Genomic DNA, 17,143 nt, shown 5'->3' on the forward strand with positions numbered 1-17,143 from the left:
TTTTTGAAAGATGAAATGATGTATTGGGCAAAAGGAACTTCAGTAAACAGAACTTTAGTAATATAAGGCATGAAGGGAGAAGAAGCATGTTACAGTCTTATGATAAGGTCTCAGTCTTTTGGTCCTCTGGTGACCCTGGACCATGAAATTCACCAGGGCCTCTCAGGTTCTGCTCAATCCCTCCTTAACTGGGACAGAATGGCTGGAGAGGGCTGGAGATGGGTATTTCTTTTACCCTGTGAGGATGGTTGGAGGAAGCAGCATTGGGTATTTCCCTTCACCAAGGTAGGTTAGGCTCTGATAAAACTCCAGCAGGTAGATTAAGCTCAGGTAAAATTACTTCTCTTGGGGGCAGGCCTTGCAAAGAATGGGATGCTTTGAGGTATTTCAAAATGGTTCTTTTCCTCTCCCCTGCTGGAAACATGAGGGGATTTTTCTTAGATATTCACTGGGAAGATCTGGTAGATCTCTTGGTGGTAAAATTCACGGAATTTTGTCACAGGGATTGTGACAGGGCACCCCTAGAGTTTATAACTCTGAGCCATGTCCATACTGAGCCTCCAGCAATTTGTCAATCACAGTTCAGGTTTTCCTATCCTAGTGCTGCCTCCTGCAGAGGTTTCTACTGTGGGTTTTTGCCCTGGTAGGTTGTGGTTCTCTACATCTGTCAGTCTGTATCTTCAATAGTCAGGACAGTTGTTTGCCCTATGACTTCATTTCTCTGATTGATCTAAGAGTTGCCAATTTTCAATTCATTCAGCTTTTTACTTGTTAAGACAGAGTAGCAACTTCCAAGATTTTTACATTCTGGACTAGAAACAAGAAGTCTCATTTAACAAATATTTACTGAGGGCTTACCAGGTGTTTAATGTTGGGAATCAGGGAAGGCAACATGGCATTTGAGCTGAGTCATGAGAGTTGGGTAGGATTTCCATGGGCATCACGGGGAGAAGCGGAGAGCTGAAGCATACCTAAAGGCCAGGCCATGCTGACCTGTTGGGGATAGTTAGTAGAGGCGTGATGTGCTGATACCCAGGGAAAATATGGGGATGGGATGGAATAAGAGGTGGAAAAGCAGGTGGAGCCAAAAGCAAAGGGCCTCAAATCTAAAGCTACAAATCGAGATTTAGTCTCTGGGTTGAGGAGCCATGGCAGATTCATGAGGTAGGGGCAATACAACTTGTCTTTTAGAAAAAACCAACTTTTTTGTCAGTGGGAAGAACAGAAGGGTCCAGAGCCTGGAGGTATTTAATGGGAGAGATGATGAACTGAATGGAGAGGGTTTGATAAGCCGTCCTTCTAATCCAGGAGAGGAGGTGATTTCTGAAGATCTACACATAGTCAGGGTGGCTTTTCAATTTCATAATATTAGTAATAAATTTTATGACAACATCAGTAACTACACACATGGAAGGATCACATTTTAGGTGCTAGCCCTTCCTTCAAACACTTTCCATGCATTCATACTGGGCATCCTCATGATGACCTATGAAGTGTGTTTCATCATTATCCCCATTTTATAGATGAGAAAACTGATGCATACTGTTAACTGGCTTGGCTTGCACATGGGCAGACAATAAGTGGGTGCCGGAGTATGACCCTGGCCAGTCTGGCTTCAGGGCTCATCCTCTTGGGCATTGCCACTGTCCAGCTTTAGGTAAAAACTTTAGGTTTCTTGTTCTTTGGCCACATTTTTAATCAGGTCCTTTTCTGTACCAGCCAGATTCACACCATGAGAAGTCTTGTTTGGAATGTTGTGGCTGTACTTTTGTGGCTAGTGTGCCCAGCAAACTGTTGAGTCATTGTGACAGTGTGAGGCATTTTCCGCCTGGTGGTCTCAGGCTTTGGGGACCATGGCTCATTATACATATTTTAGAGGGACCAAGAGAGCCCTAAATGCAATGCAGTGCCCAGCCTGCCTAGATACAAGGGACTGGGAAAGGTCACCCCTAACTGCTTCCCAAACTCTACTCTCCAACATTGAGGGAGGACACAGAATTGATCACCAGCCTGTCATTCCTGTAATAAAATGCTGCATGCTGGGTAGATAGATATCTCATAGACATGCTAATGTGTTAGTCTGCTCAGGCGGCTATAACAAAATATCACAGGCTGGGAAGCTCAAACAACTGACATCTATTTCTCATGGTTATGGAGGTTGGAACTCTTAGGTAAGGGTGCTGACATGGTCGATTCCTGATGAGAGCCTTCCTTCTGGCTCACAGATCACCACTTCTCACCATGTCCCCATGTGGTAGAGACAGTAAGCAAGCAAGTTCGCTGATGTCTCTTCTAATAAGGGCACTAACCCAGCCATGAAGGCCCCATCCTTGGGACTTCATCCAACCTTAATCACCTCTCCAAAGCTCAAGCTCCAGACACATTCACACTGCGGGGCAGAGCTTCGGCATATGAACTCGGGGAGATTACCATTCAGTCCACAGAATTTAGTAACTGACATTTCATACCACATCATGGATGAGGAAACAGAGACTTAGAGTTTAAGCAACTTGCTCAAGGTCACACAACTAGGAGGTAGCAGAGCTAGGATTCGTGCTCAAATCTATCTGACTCCGAGGCCCATGACATTTTGACCCCTTCACTGTCCACTATTACCAGTCCCCAGAAGTCCAGCAATGGGGGAGCCTTGGGATGATAAACTAAGGCAAAGGATGATTCTGGGAAAGGCCAAGAGGACCCATGATGAACCCAATGGGCTGTTTACCTGTGACACCCGCCACCTGAATGGCTGTGTGGACTTTATTTATTTTATGGCAACTCTGGAGTTTTGGGGACTGATTCTTTTTTTTTTTTTTTAAGATTTTTATTTATTTATTTATTTGAGAGAGAGGCAGTGAGAGAGAGCATGAGCGAGGAGAAGGTCAGAGGGAGAAGCAGACTCCCCGTGGAGCTGGGAGCCCAATGCGGGACTCGATCCTGGAACTCTGGGATCATGACCTGAGCCGAAAGCAGTCATCCAACCAACTGAGCCACCCAGGCGTCCCTTGGGGATTGATTCTTATGGTATTGGGATTGTGGCACCACTAGGGACCTACAAGGGCCTGATTCCTGCCCTTGACCCCTACTTCCTAGGGGCTGTCCTCGGAGGGAGCTCTAAACCTGGCCAGCATGAACAAAAGAGAAGTGAAGGACTCCTTCGTATTGGCCAGGCCAGCCCCCAAGCCCCCCTCCCCATTCCCACGGGGTCTTAGGGTCAGGAATCCCCTCTTGTGCTCTGTCAGAAGGTGTGCCATGGGTCCTACCTCACATTTCATGTGTCTGTCATGTTGCTACTCAAACACAGAGAGGGTAGTAGGCAGTAAATCCCCTGCACCTGTGCTGGGTGTTTACCTTGCGTGTAAGATGTCGTTAAGTCTTGGGGGGTGGCAAGACAAAAGGACACATGTCCTTGTCCTCAAGACCAGAAGCAATGACAAGATATGCTGCACAGAGACATGAACCCAGGGTCAGAGAAGGACATTCTTCTATCTGGGGAGGGCAGCTTGAGGGAGAGTATAGAGCTTTCTGGGAATGGGGATGAGCTGGAGTGCTAGATGGCAGGATCTCAGGGGTAGATGGGGAGGAACCTGGGAAGGGGGTCCGGGCCAGCCCAAAGAGGATTACAGAGGCTAGAACAGGAGCATAAGCTAGCACTGACCAGCCTTTGGGTGCCAGAGCAGGACTAAGACCGAGGCTCAGCCTGGGAGGCCCTCCCAGGGTGGGAACCACCGTAAGCAAGAGACCCTAGCCCCTGCACCCAGGTACTTTGGCAGGGGTGGGGGGCAGTGACAAACCCCTAGTCAGTGACTGTTGGAACAAAAGAAGACTGGTAGAGGAGCTCAGCCTGTGTCCAGGGATGGCTTGACACTCTCTGCCCTTTGCAGTGGGCATGGGGAGGGGTGAGTGGGCAGCTCCAGTGTCCAAGAACCCAGGATGAGGACAGAGATCCCAGAGTGTGACTTAATGCACATGGGAAAGGCCTAGATGTATTTCTTGTGTGGGTGCCAATCTGCATCAGGGCTCTGGCATTGTGGAGGGAGAAAGTGATCCCCGTTTGCACGAGATGCAGATATTGGGGGTGGGGAGGTGTCTGCCCGCAGAGATGGCAGACAGAGGCTGCCATGGGGGCTGCTGATGAAAATAAGTCACAGTGGGGACACTGACCCACATGAAGGGATGCTGGTTTAGCAATGACACAGGGCCCCAAGGCTCATGCTAACCAGCTTTGCCTCCTCAGTGGTGGGATAATTGGGGTGCAGGTGGTGGTCAGGGGGAGCACAGAGGGACTAAAGGCCATGGCTGTGTACCATCAAGTAGGGCAGAATTTCACAACTTGAATAATGTACACGGTAGCAGACATGTCTCTGGCCACTGGCCAGCCACAGCTGCCCAAATGTTCAGTGCTTCTCTCTCCCCAGGTATTTGGAAACCATCTGGGATGCTGATAATGGAAATGATTCCACTGTGAGCACTGACCACACCTGTCTGTGTTAGGGTCAGTCTATAGGGCTTCAGATTTCATTCTCATTACAGTCCTGTGAGGACGCCATGACTCACACCCTTTCATGGATGAGGAACCCGAGTCCCAGGGAAGTTAATGTGTCCAAGTTCCCGGGGTAGATTGGGGGGTCCTTTAACCCCCACTCCCTAAGTTTCCATTGGTTTCCCCTCAAAACAGCCATTCTCAAATGTACATCGTGTCCATGCCCCATTTGGAAGGGAACATCCACAAGCCATATGCATCCATGAGGGGCCCCTTGGCCAGTTTTGGACAATGGGATGTGAGCAGAAGTGAATATAAGCCACTTGATGCCAAGCCCTTGAAGACATTCCAGAAGGTTCCTCAGTTCTTTCTTCCCCCAGATGGCACAGGTACAAGATGGCAGAGAACTTTTCGGCAGGTGCTAGGCACTACAGGAGCTAGACAGAAGTCTTTCCTGTCTGCAGCCACAGAACCTTGAGAGTTTCTGAGCTGTGGGCCGTGTGTCCACCGCCATGACTAAAGACTCCAATAGCTACCCTTCAAGGCAGTCTAGCCTGGCCCACCATGGGGCCTTTTGGTTGGTTTTCCTGTTTCTGCGGTGGCTCCTACTATTTATCCTGAACCCAAAGGCCAGAGGGATCCTTGACCGAGGCAGATCATATTGTTGTTTGAGCTTAAAACCTTCCAGAGCCGGCCAGCCCACCTAGAAGCCCTCCCAGATTGGGGCAGCCCGCACGCCCGCATGCCCAGGGGTCTGCTGCATAGTGAGCACTCGGCCCTCACCGCTGGCACGTTCCCTCCTTGCACCTGCTCATTCACACTCACCTGCCCCCCACTGCCTGCCTCAAACACACATGCATTGCTGTTCCCTTTGCTGGGGACTGCTCTTTCCCACACATGCCTATGCTCTGTCCTTTCATGGCTTCTGACCTCTGATCAAATGTCCCCTTCTCAGAGACATCTGATATTATATATTTATTTGCTTCTTTTCTGTCCTTTCCTTTATTTTAGAATTTAAGCTCCATGCAGACACAGTCTTCACCCCGAAAGGGTCTGTCATACAGTCAGCCTTTATAATGAATATCTGCTGAGTCATGAGTAAATGTACACATTTAAGATTTTTTTGAAAGTTCTTTATGTGTAAATGCAGTTCCAAGACAAGTCCTCTAGACCTCCTCATCCTCAACGAAATGACCAACTGTCCTACATAAAAATTCTAGGGCTGCCTCAGCCCCACTCACACAGATGGGGATGTGAACTCAGGTCTGTCTACTTCTGAAATTTCTCTTTTTTCTGCTCCACCAGCTGATCTGCTGGGGCTTGTGCAGACTTTTGGCTTAGTAGGCTACAAGGTCTTTATCCCAACTACGTTCTGTCTTAGTAGTGAGAAAGCAGCATGAGACAATAAATGAATGGGCAAGGCTGTGTTCCAGGAAAACTTTATTTACTGAAGCAGGCAGTGGGCCAGATTTAGCCAACTGGGCCATTGTTTGCTAAACTCTGTACTTGAGATCCTAGGAAAAGAGCGAGACTCCTGTAGATGCTGGGCTCATTAGACCCTCAGAGAGCTGGCTGGGTTTATGAGCAATTAACCCATGAGTTTTCCCATAGATGTTACGTTTCTTGATATTTTTTCCCGTGTCTTTTTATTGCTACTTATCTAAGCCTTTGTCTTTTCTCTTTACAATGACTAATTCTAATAGGCATAGTTATACCTGTCAGTCTAGCCATCCATTCCTCCAGCCAGCCAGCCAGCCACTTCTCTTTTTCTCTATCTACTTACCTGTCTCCTATCTATCTTACCTGTCTTCCATCAATCTACTTACTTATCTTTCTAACTATCTATCATCCATCACCCACCTACCTACCTAACTAAACCATTCCATGCCTTTGTAAAAGGCTGTGCATAATCCAAGGCTAATTTACACACCAATCAAATGTAACATGATGCCTGAAATTTTCAAGCAGTCGTGCATGCAAGCTCAAGATGCCAATATGTAATCTGGCAAATGGCCTCAGGTCTGTACCATTTTAAGCCCTGACCTTTAGTAGAAGAATACTGCTTGCCTGAGGTCTGCTTCATTAGTACTGCTACAGTAGTCTGGGGCTGCCAGGGTTGTGGTGAGAGGTTTTCCCTTGGTGCCTAAGGGTGCCTGATTTTCGGGTTCCCACCTGAGAGGCCATTGAAGTCTGGATGAGGGTGTTTAGAGGCAAGATGGGGGTTTCCAGGTTCATGGGGTTGTTGCTGGGAGCTAAGGTAGGTGCCCATACTTGGGAAGGCAGAACTGTGTCTTGGGTGAGGTGTGGTATCAACTCAGAGCATGAGTAAAAATTCCTCTTGCTCGTGGATACTGTCCTGAGAGCCTACAGGAAGATTCTGGAAGCAGTCTTCTGAAGAAATGCAAGGTTTGAGCCTGAGTGGACAATACAGAGCCCAGGCTCTAGTCCTAAGAGGTCCCACAAAGATGAGGGTAGAGCCAAAGGTGATAAGATTCAGCTGCAGCCAAACCAGAGGAGCATCTGGGGAAGAGGGGTGGGACAGCAGGATGAAACCACAGGCACATGCAAGGGGCCTGGGAGAGGGGCCAGCCTCAAGCAGAAAGATCACTGGGGGGGACAGTAAGAATAGTTGCCAAGGGATACCTGGGTGGCTCAGTCAGTTAAGCGGCTGCCTTTGGCTCAGGTCATGATCCCAGGGTCCTAGGATTGAGTCCTGCATTGGGCTCCCTGCTCAGTGAGGAGCCTGCTTCTCCCTCTGCCTGCTGCTCCCCTTGCTTGTGCTCTCTTGCTCTCTCTCTGACAAATAAATAAATCAAATCTTAAAAAAAAAAAAAAAAAAAGAGTCTCCAAGAAGGACCAATGTTGAGCTAAATGAGTGTGTTGGATAGGAACCATGGGTTACAATGGAAATGAGAAAGCAAATAGGGACTGCTGAGGCTGGGAGAAAAGACAGGAAGGTGGGCAGGAGGGACACTAAAGGGCTGATTCCAAGGATGGAGAGTGAACACCTGGCACTAGTTTGCCCATTCCTGGCCTATAGTTCAGGCAAGTGCCTGAAACAGCAGACAGGACTCTACAGGTCCAAGTGTCATTCCACAGAATCTTGGTCATGCCCAGGGGAGCTCTTGGTGCAAAGGTTTGTGGTGACTTCAGATGCTGACTACCCAGAGGTAGGCCAAGTTCGAAGTTAAGAGCACAGTTCTCTAAAGACTGGCTTCATGTCAGACACCAGCTGCAAGCTCGGGGATCCCAGGACTGGTCATCCTTCTTGCAAACTGGGGAGTTCCCACTACTCTCTCAGTTTTGGTAAGTTGCTCGAATAGCGCACAGCACTCAGGAAAGCTATAACAACTAGTTTTATTATAGCCAGAAGGAGACAAATCAGAACCAGCCAAAAGAAGAGAAACATAGGGTGAAGTCCGGGGGTTTGAAACACTAAGATTCTGGTCTTCTCTCTGCGGAGGTAGGATACATGAGCCTCCCGGTAGGGGGATGTATAACAGTATGCAGAGTACTGTACCCCAGGGGTGGTCACCCAAGACTCTGTGTCTAGAGTTATTACTGGGGTTTCCTTCCATAGGCATGATCGATGGAGTCAATGCCCAGGCCACCTTCGCTTCTTGGAGGTAGGGCTAATAACACCTGGTGTGAAGCCCCAAGCCTCTGATCACCTGCTTGGTCTTTCCAGTGGGGTCAGCCCCTTACCTGAGTTGCCTCATCTGCATAAATTTCCAGGTGAAGGCTAATCAGCCCACCGTGAATAACAAAAACAGTCCTATCACTCAGGAAATCCCAAGGGTTTAGAGGCTATTTTCCAAGTGCAGGGACAAAGGCCAGCCAAATTCTTAATTATCCAACTATATACATGTGATGTATGTAGTACACATGTATGTTCTCAACATGAAAATACTCAAAGACGTTTGTTAAATGAATCCGTGAATGACAGCAGGAAGGAGTGAAAAAGGAAGAATGAAAAGGAGAACTTTGGACTCTAACATACTACTCCATGCCCATGCCTTGTCAATTACAACTTAATTGAAACAAAACCAGAATCCAACAAAAGAAAGTGAATGGTTAGGCTTTTATAACGAACTACTCACCATTCCATTGATTTCTGAGTTGGTGATGTTTGGTCTTCTGTCGGGACTGGAGACAGTTTAACGCCCCCCTCCCCAGTGTCAGTACAGCACCCCCCCCAACTTATCTGTGGATCCACTTTCCATGATGTCAGTTGCCCTCCATCAGCTGTGTCCTGCAAGCAGATGATCTCCCCTCTGACGTATCTTCCAAGGTCAGAAGGGGTCTGATGCTATGTCCTGGTGCCTCTGTCGCTCACCACACCTCATCTCCCCACCCAGGCATTTTTATCCCACCGCACGTCGTCACGAAAAAAAGAAACTTGAGTACAGTACAGAAGGCATCATGAGAGAGAGAGAGAGGCTGCATTCACATAACTTTCATTACCGTGTATCATTAAAATTGTTCAGCTTCGTTATTGTTACTGTTAATCTCTTACCGTGCCTAATTCAGAAATTAAACTTCGTCATAGGTATGGGAATGTAGCTAGAAGAAAAAACATAGTAGATCTAGGGTTCAGTTCTCTCTATGATCTCAGGCATCTGCTGGACATCTTGGAATGCACACCAAGTGTATTGGGGGGGGGCCACTGTATTTAAGCCAAAGTTTTCAGCAGAACACTTAATTTGACTCCTTATGAGTTACCAGCCGAAATGGTGTAGTTCATCCTTTTTGTCTCCCCTAAAGGCAGGTAAACAAGTGGGGATAAAAATAAAATCATCTCTCTGAAAGAACAGAGCTGCCCCAATTAGCTGCAAATGTGAGATGCCAGTCAAAGGAAAGATTCCAGCGAACCAGCAGGCAGAGAACCCAGAAGTGAGTTCTGGTCCTTTTAATTAATCCCACCCCATACTGCTGTCTGAGTAACTGCTCTGGGAGCCCCAGCACCATGAGGGAAACAGAGACACAGGACAGGGCTCCTCCGTGGCCCCAGGTCTGCTCTCGGGGAACCTGGCAGAGCGCGATGAGTGTGGATCCCTTCAAAGACATTGGTGCTGGACGGGCAAATAGAGAGGTGTGCTGGGGCTTGGGAGACAGCTGAGGTTATAGGAGAACCCGTGCATTTGTCATTACAAGAACAACTGGCGATTATTTTGACGAAGCAGGTTATCTCTGGTTAACTTAAGTGTGGAACAAGACTGCCTTTGATTTTTATATCTCAAGGTCTTTCTCTTTTGTTTTCCTTTCTTTCTTTCTTCTCTCTCTCCTCTCCCCTACCCCCACCTTGTCTCAGTAGTTATGTAAGCCAAACAACTTCTCTTAGCAAAAGCAAAAGGCACAAATTCAATAATTTAATAATAAAACTACTGCTATGAATCACTTTCTGTATTTCTCATTTGTACGGCAGCCCACATCGCAGACACTGAGATAATAATCCCATTGCACAAGTGAAGGAGCCTGGAGGGGGGAGGCTGATGAGCTGGCCCAAGGTTGCTCCGCTCATGGGTAGTATAGTAGCTTGTACCTGAAAAAGAGAGTCACAACCTCAGCCCCACCTAGGGGTCATTTTTAAGCCTTTTTCTAAATCTATTCTGTTTTCCAAAGAGCATCCAAATCTGCTATTTTAAATCTTTTTGAGGGGGCTTAATATCTATATTATAAGCATTTTTCCATGTTTTTGAAAATCCCCCATCGCCAGGATCTTCGGTAGTATACACCACGGCATCCTTGGCTGTCACATCTTCCGAATGTGGGTCTCTTTGATGGTTCTCAATTTTCCTCTAGTGTAAGACGCTGCTACATTGTTTAAATTGGGAGTTGTGAGTCATGGTTTGGTTTGCTTTGGTTTGGATTGAATCAGGGCTGGCAGAGTGGCAGGCGATAGGAGGAGGGAACTTTCCAGGCCTGGGGGTATTGGTGTCTGTGTGTTCTAGATGGTGGCTGCCACCCAGGGCCCGCTCCAGGCTCTCAGGTCCCCAGCTGAGTGGAGCTCAGAAGCCTGCATCTTTGATTCAGAGTTTTCCGGCTTCCTAAAGATTCTCTGGGGAAGTGCCTTTGTTGAACCTAATAGAGAAGGGACTATGGCCCCATCAGGGCTTGCAGAAGCTCTGTGTCAAGGCGGTGGGGGGAAGTGCTTGCTGCAGCCAGACGGAGGGAATGGAGGATAGGTTAGCCCAGCAAGGCATGCGGTCAGGAAGACTTGGAGGGGCCTGTCAGAGTTGAGACTCTGGTGTGAACAAACCCAGCTGGTACAACCAGAAACATTCTGTTTCTGACCCATCAGAGAGAGGTACTGAGATTTACTGAGTGCCTACTGTGTGCTGGACATCACGCTAGAGGCTACGTGCCTTCACTTAATCCTTCCTGTGATCCCCATCTGCAGGCTGGGGCTTTTATTCCTTTTCTGTAAATAAATTACTCCAGAACCAGTTCTCAAAACCATCACCCTGAACTTGGATAGGATCAGATGCCTATGAAAGCCGCCGATGCCTCAAGACTGATTTTTAGAAGCCGTAAGCAATTTGAACAGTAATGAAAACTCTCATCATTTTTACCCCAGCCAACCGGAGGACCTAAAGAAAGGAGTGGGAAGTGTTATTTCAGAATAAATGACAGATGTGTCCATATGAATGCACTGTCCCTCTGCAAACACAGCTTTGCTACAGCTCAAAAGAATGTTCTAGCAGGAGAGAGGCCCAGGATTAATTTTCCTTGAATTAGGAAGATATTTGGGAGTACGCACACTGTCATGCTCCTGCCTGGGGCCAGATAGAAAATGAAACGTTTTTTCTTCTTCATGTCCTATATAATTAAACTCAAAGCATCCCCAGAACCCAGAATGCTCTGGAAGTCTACTTGCCTGACTATTGCTTGCAACGATGTTTCCTCTTTCATCGGGTATAGTTTTCATTCTGGAAGCCAAGCTGTGGATCTAGAATATACTCAGGTGTCTCAATACAGAGGACTCTTTCTCATCCAGTCAGTTTGCTGAAGTCCTCCAGGAGACTCACACAGTGGGGAGGAAAACCACAAACTTGCAGACTAAACTTCAAGCCAAGTCTCAGTGGGACCTGGACATTGTCCTTAGGGCTGGGGGCTGTGTCAGGTCCCCAGGACCACCCCCCAGGTTTGGTAATTCATTAGGAGGACTCAGCATGTCAGGACTCATTCCTTTCTACCCAGGGCTGGGATTTACTCCAGGGAAGGGATTCACTCCAGGGAAAGGACTTAAAGCCAAATCAGCAAAAGGAAAAGGCTTCCAGGACAAAGTCTGGAGGAAGCCAGAAGCCAGCCCCCAGAGTCCTCACCCAGTGAAGTCGCTTCATTCATCCTCCAGCAATGAGTATGACAACACATATGGGAGGCTATCCCCTGGGGACAGGCAGTCCCCTAGGAGCAGGTCCCCAGGGCACCATCTACTTGGCCGATGCACAGCTTCTGACTCCCAGAAACAAAGCAGGTATGTAGCACAAACTGGACTCTGGACAGTGGGAACCCTCTAGCAATCCAAACTCCCAACACCAGCCTATGGTCAACCCTGTATGCGGGCCTTTCAGAGGAGAGCCGTCTCAGGCCAGATATGTCCACTTTTCCTGCACAGGAGGTCTTACCTCTGCTAGGCAGGTGACATCAGGTAGCACTGCTTGGGCTTACAGATTGTCCTTGTGGGGTCCTTATTTCAAGGAGCCTGGTTTGGCGGTGGGTACTTTGGTAAGGACTTCCATATCGTTTTCTGGTGTGTTCTGCAGTGTGGGCTGTCCTTCCAGATCCCCCAAAGAGTTACAGCCATTGGCCTGCTTGATGATGCCGTGCCAAATGTGCTATTTATGTGTATTCGTATAGCTCTCCTGAGAATATTTTTAGATGAATTCATGACAGGCTCCGCGTGAATCAGTAAGGAACATTAATATTGTAAAGCAGGCTACAAGGTAATTTGCCTTCCATTGTCTGGCAATTTCCTGCCATTATTTGGAGGTATTCTAAGCTGGTCTTCCTGGCTGGGAATTGTGTGCTCTCAATTCATTGCTAGAAGCGTAGCCTCTGAGTTGTTGGCTGGGGAGTTGGTGGTAAATTATTCATGGGATTCCTAGGCTGGAGAACTAAACAAATCCAGGCCCTTTATTTTACAGATCAGAAATAACGGTCTCCACACTGCCAGTAGCCACTCAACTTCTGATTTGTATTGTGTGCTTTGTGGGAACCCAGATCTGTGCTTTGTATTCATTCTCACGTTAAATCCTCACAGGAACTCTTTAAGGAGGGAAATGATTTAACAAATCAAGGATCTGAAGCACAGAGAGGTTAAGTCATTTACCCAAGATCACCCAGCAGTGAGGAAACAGTGGATCAAGTGGATTTCAGGGCCCTGAGATTAAGAGTCTCTTGCAGTTTGTCTCAGAGTTTTCTGCTCTTAATGAAACTTAATGGCTGCAAGAGTTAAACAAGACGAGCTATGTACGTGTGTGATAATGTACTTTGCAGTCAACCGGTGCTCATTCTATGTTCCCTCTACTCCCCTAATCCAGTCTTTCATTGTGCAACAGAGGTACTGATATGATCACCTTTGTTTTTTCTATACTGAGCTGGAATAGAGTAGTGATTAAGAGATGGGCTCTGGAGTCCAACTACCAGCATCTGAGTCCTGACCTTCCCAAATGCCAATGGCATGACCTTGGGAAAAGCCCCTAATGTATGCATCTCTAAGGTTCCTCATCTGACTAAAGAGAAGTCAAAAAGCAGGACCTGTCTCATAGGCTTGTGGAAGGGATAGAATGAGTTCTTCTGCTTCCAGTTCTCAGGATAGTGCAAGGCATATTGTAAATATGTGTGGGTTACCTATTTTTATCACTACAAGGTGACTGACGCACAGCAGCTCAATTTAAAACACAAACACTTATTAAAGCACCTGTTCTGTACTATGCAGTACGACTCAGTGTTCTCATGTATCAGGTCCTCAGATCTCAACTTGATGAGTGTCTGTGTCATGAATTAGCAGAACAACCCTCATCACCTGGCTTCTACTATCACGTAAGCCTTCAGGCTGCCTTTCCTCTAGGACTTTGCTCTATTCATCCCTGGAGAAGACAAACATTTAGTCATTAAATCCATCACTTTGCAGCCAGCTTTCAGGATGATTGAGGAATGTGTCTCTAGAGCGGGCATGGGCTTGGCTGCAAGTCTTCCAGCTGTCTTCAGCTCTCTGCAGAGACTTCCGTCCATCCTCCAACTCCCCCAAACTGAAATACGAAATCTCTGCAGGGATGCCCAAAGCAACACCTAGGGGTGTGTGATATGAAAGCTACCCGCTTTCTCAGCAGGCTCCTGAATGCCTGGAAAGGAAGAGAAAATTTCCTCCCCAACAGCATCCCTCCAGTTTCTGCAAATCAATTCTAGTAAACTGGTTGCTGCTGCAGGGGCAGTGTTAAGAGGCTCTCTAGAGTGGGTGTTAGCAAGGCTCCTTGCAAGGTGGTTGTAATTGCTTGGATCAGTGTGAGATTGCAGTAGAGACCAAGGTCACATCCAAGAATGGCCTTCTATGTGTTGGCCGGTAGGGCAGAGGGGAGGTTCCTGCTTACTGGGCAGCAGGAGAGGTGCCTGTTGAGTCCTGGGGACCGATTCCTTATACCAGCTTCTCCGAGGGTCTTCACCCTGTGAATGCTCGCTGTCCCCCTATGGGTCCTGTACCTCTGCCTTCCTGAGGCCCCTTCAGCTCCCTGCTTAGCAGTTCATCACACTCTTCCTCCCGCTATGTTCCCTGCTTCTTGGTGGTAGACCTTGTACTTCAGGGCCCAGCAGTGTCTAGCCCATAAGGAAGACTTAATTGATACTTTTAAATCAGTAAGTGCAATATTGTACTTGGCTGCTTAGCATTGCCACCTTGACTGTGAAGCTCGGAGTCCTGATAGCGGAGCTGTCCTTCAGTGCTCAGATGTGAGGCCGACCTCACACAACCCTCCCCTCCTCCACCTGTTTAACAGGTGACCATGACCGTGGGCAAGTTGACAACTCCCGGCTCCCTCATCTGTCAATGAGGCATTCTGCCACCCGGGGTTGCCATGGGGCTGAAATAGGATAATCTCCATGTTTTGGTAGAGTTTCAGCAGTTGGAAACAACAACAGCAATTTTGTCTGATTGAAGCTGAAAGAGTTGTTGACAAAATAGAGAGCAGCTCGCAGGGTTATTGGCAGGGCTGGTAAGCCAAGCCCAGAAGCGCTGCAGCCTGGGTGACGCCCCACCTCACGCCCAGGAGCTGCCACTGCCAGCTAGTGCTTGGCTGGTACAGGACACCAGGGCTCCCCCATTGCAGCGGTTCCCAGACCCAGTGCCACCCTGGAAGGAGTCCCAGCCCCGCCTCCCACAGAGCCCCGCCTCCCACAGAGCCCCGCCTCCCGCAGAGTCCCGCCTCTTGCAGAGTCCTGCCTCTCGCAGAATACAGGCCTCTGATTGGCTGATCCTGAGTCACGTGGCTGCTTGCTAGCTGCGAGGGGGATGCTTGGAGAGCGGGCATCTGGCACCGTCTCATCGACACACAGTAGTGAGGAGTCCTGCCAGGACTGTGGGGCAGGAAGCTCCCCCAGATGGGAAGGGGGCTCCTGATGCTGGGCAGACAAAGGGTGACAGGCGGCCACAGAGGACACGGACACTAAGGGTCAGAGTTGATGTGCAGCCTCTGACAGCACGCGGTTCCTGGGTGAGCTAGCTGAGCCGGCAGCAGCTGTGGTGGCCCCACGAGGGGGGTGGTGCCCGGACCGGCGTGGGTGGGCCCAGTGGTGACACAGTGTGTCAGCCTGCTGGGGCTGCCCGAACTAGGAAACAACAGGAGTTTATTGTCTCCCGGCCCTGGAGACGAGAGGTGTGAGGTCAGGGAGCTGATGGGGTCAGTTCCTTCCGGGGCCTGTGAGGGACGGGTCTGTTCTAGGCCCCCTGCTTGGCTTGGGGGTGGCCGTCTCCAGCCTGTGTTTCTTCACATGGTCTTCCCTCTACCCGGGCCGCTGTGTCCATGTCTCCCCCTTTTGTAAGGATGCTAGTCATTTTGGACCAGGTCCACCCTAATGACCTCGTTTTAACTTGATTACCTCTGTAAAGACTGTCTCAAAATACCTCATAGTTTGAGGCACTGTGGGTTAGGACTCAACCTATTAATTTTGAGGGAAGACACAGTTCAACCCATTAAAGAATGATTATAAATCTAGCACCCTGCTAAGTATAAGAAGACTAAGAACAGAGGATCCTGCCAAATGCCTCACCCAGATCATTTCTTCCACCGCCCCACCTCAGAAGTAACCACTGACCTGACATTTGCAATAATTCTTTGTTTTCCTTTGTGGTTTTACAATCTACTTGTAATTCCCCCCAAAACATCTATATTTGCATATTTTTGAATTTACATATGGCATCATACTATATGTATTCTTTTGTTTCTGGCTTATTTTGTTCAATGCTATTTTGTGTGAGATTTTATTATATGTGTGTTTGCACATTGCTGTAACTCATTCATGTTTGTGATGCTAGTGTTTTTCATTTGATGACTATTCCACAATTTATCTGTTCTACTGTGGGTGAGCATCTGGGTTGTTTCCCATTTGGGGCTGTTGTAAGCAATGCTACACGGAATTTTGAGTAGATATGTCCTAGGACAGGTGAAAAAGAGGAATTTTTAAGAGGAATTTTCTAGAAATGGATTTGCTGGGCTGCAGGTTTGGGGCATCTTCAACTTTACTAGATGATGCCAAACTTTTCCCAGACAGTTATACAAATTAAACACAGTGCACGAGAGTACACTGCTGATCACTACTTGGTCTTACCGTACCTGTTAGTTTTTAGCCTCCTGGAGATTGTGTGAGCTTCACCCAGGCACTGGCCACTGCTCCAAACTCTACTGTGACCCTCATAACAGCCCTGAGACATCAGTGTCATCATTCCCATTTTTCAGATGAGGAAGCAGAGGTCCAGCTGGTGTAAATCATTAGGAAATTGTTGTTGTGCTGGGATTCAAGCTCAGGTCTGTGCCTCTGGAACCTATGCTTATTCTTGAGTGTCATATATAGCTCTGGAAAGGTTTGTGGGCCCATGTCCCATATCAGTAGATAACTGAGCATCTTGGGGATGGAGCTCCCTTGAGGAGCTTAGTGCCATGACCTCAGTCTTCGGTGCACATCAGAATCACCCAGTCACCATCACAAACCCATCAAATCAGGACTGACAACAGTGGGGATCTGGACAATGCCACATGGTATCTTGTTATGGTTTTAATTTGCATTTGCCTGTTGACTAATGACATTGCCATCATGTCATTAACTTACTGGTCATTTGGATTTTCTGTGGAGTCTGATCAAGTCCTTTGCTCATTTAATTGGGTTGTTTGTCTTATTGAATTCTTTATGTATTGTGGATATAAGTCCTTTATAGTATATGTGTTGTGAATGCATTTTCTCAGTCTGTGGCTTGTCTTTTCATTTTTTCAAGGTATCTTTTGAAAAATAGAACACTTTAATGTTGCTGAAACCCAAAAGAATATTTTGTTTTTGTTTTATGGTGTGTCTTTGCCTACCTCAAGGTGGGAAAGACTTTCTGTTATATCGGGTATGTGCATTTTTAATACATTTTCCGTTGGTTCTGCTGTGTGCCAGAGTTGGAGAAGC

The 17,143-nt window shown here is 47.7% G+C and overlaps 1 protein-coding gene across 3 annotated transcripts in view; it reads left to right on the forward strand.

Annotated features, from left to right (window-relative positions):
* LOC111149099 (solute carrier family 2 member 9) overlaps positions 1-17,143 on the forward strand; it is a 200,610-nt gene that overhangs the window by 15,157 nt on the left and 168,310 nt on the right. The window lies entirely within an intron of this gene.

The sequence above is a fragment of the Enhydra lutris genome, unplaced genomic scaffold, assembly GCF_002288905.1.
Source record: "Enhydra lutris kenyoni isolate GAN:26980312 unplaced genomic scaffold, ASM228890v2 scaffoldscaffold21, whole genome shotgun sequence".
Classification (NCBI taxonomy): domain Eukaryota; kingdom Metazoa; phylum Chordata; class Mammalia; order Carnivora; family Mustelidae; genus Enhydra; species Enhydra lutris.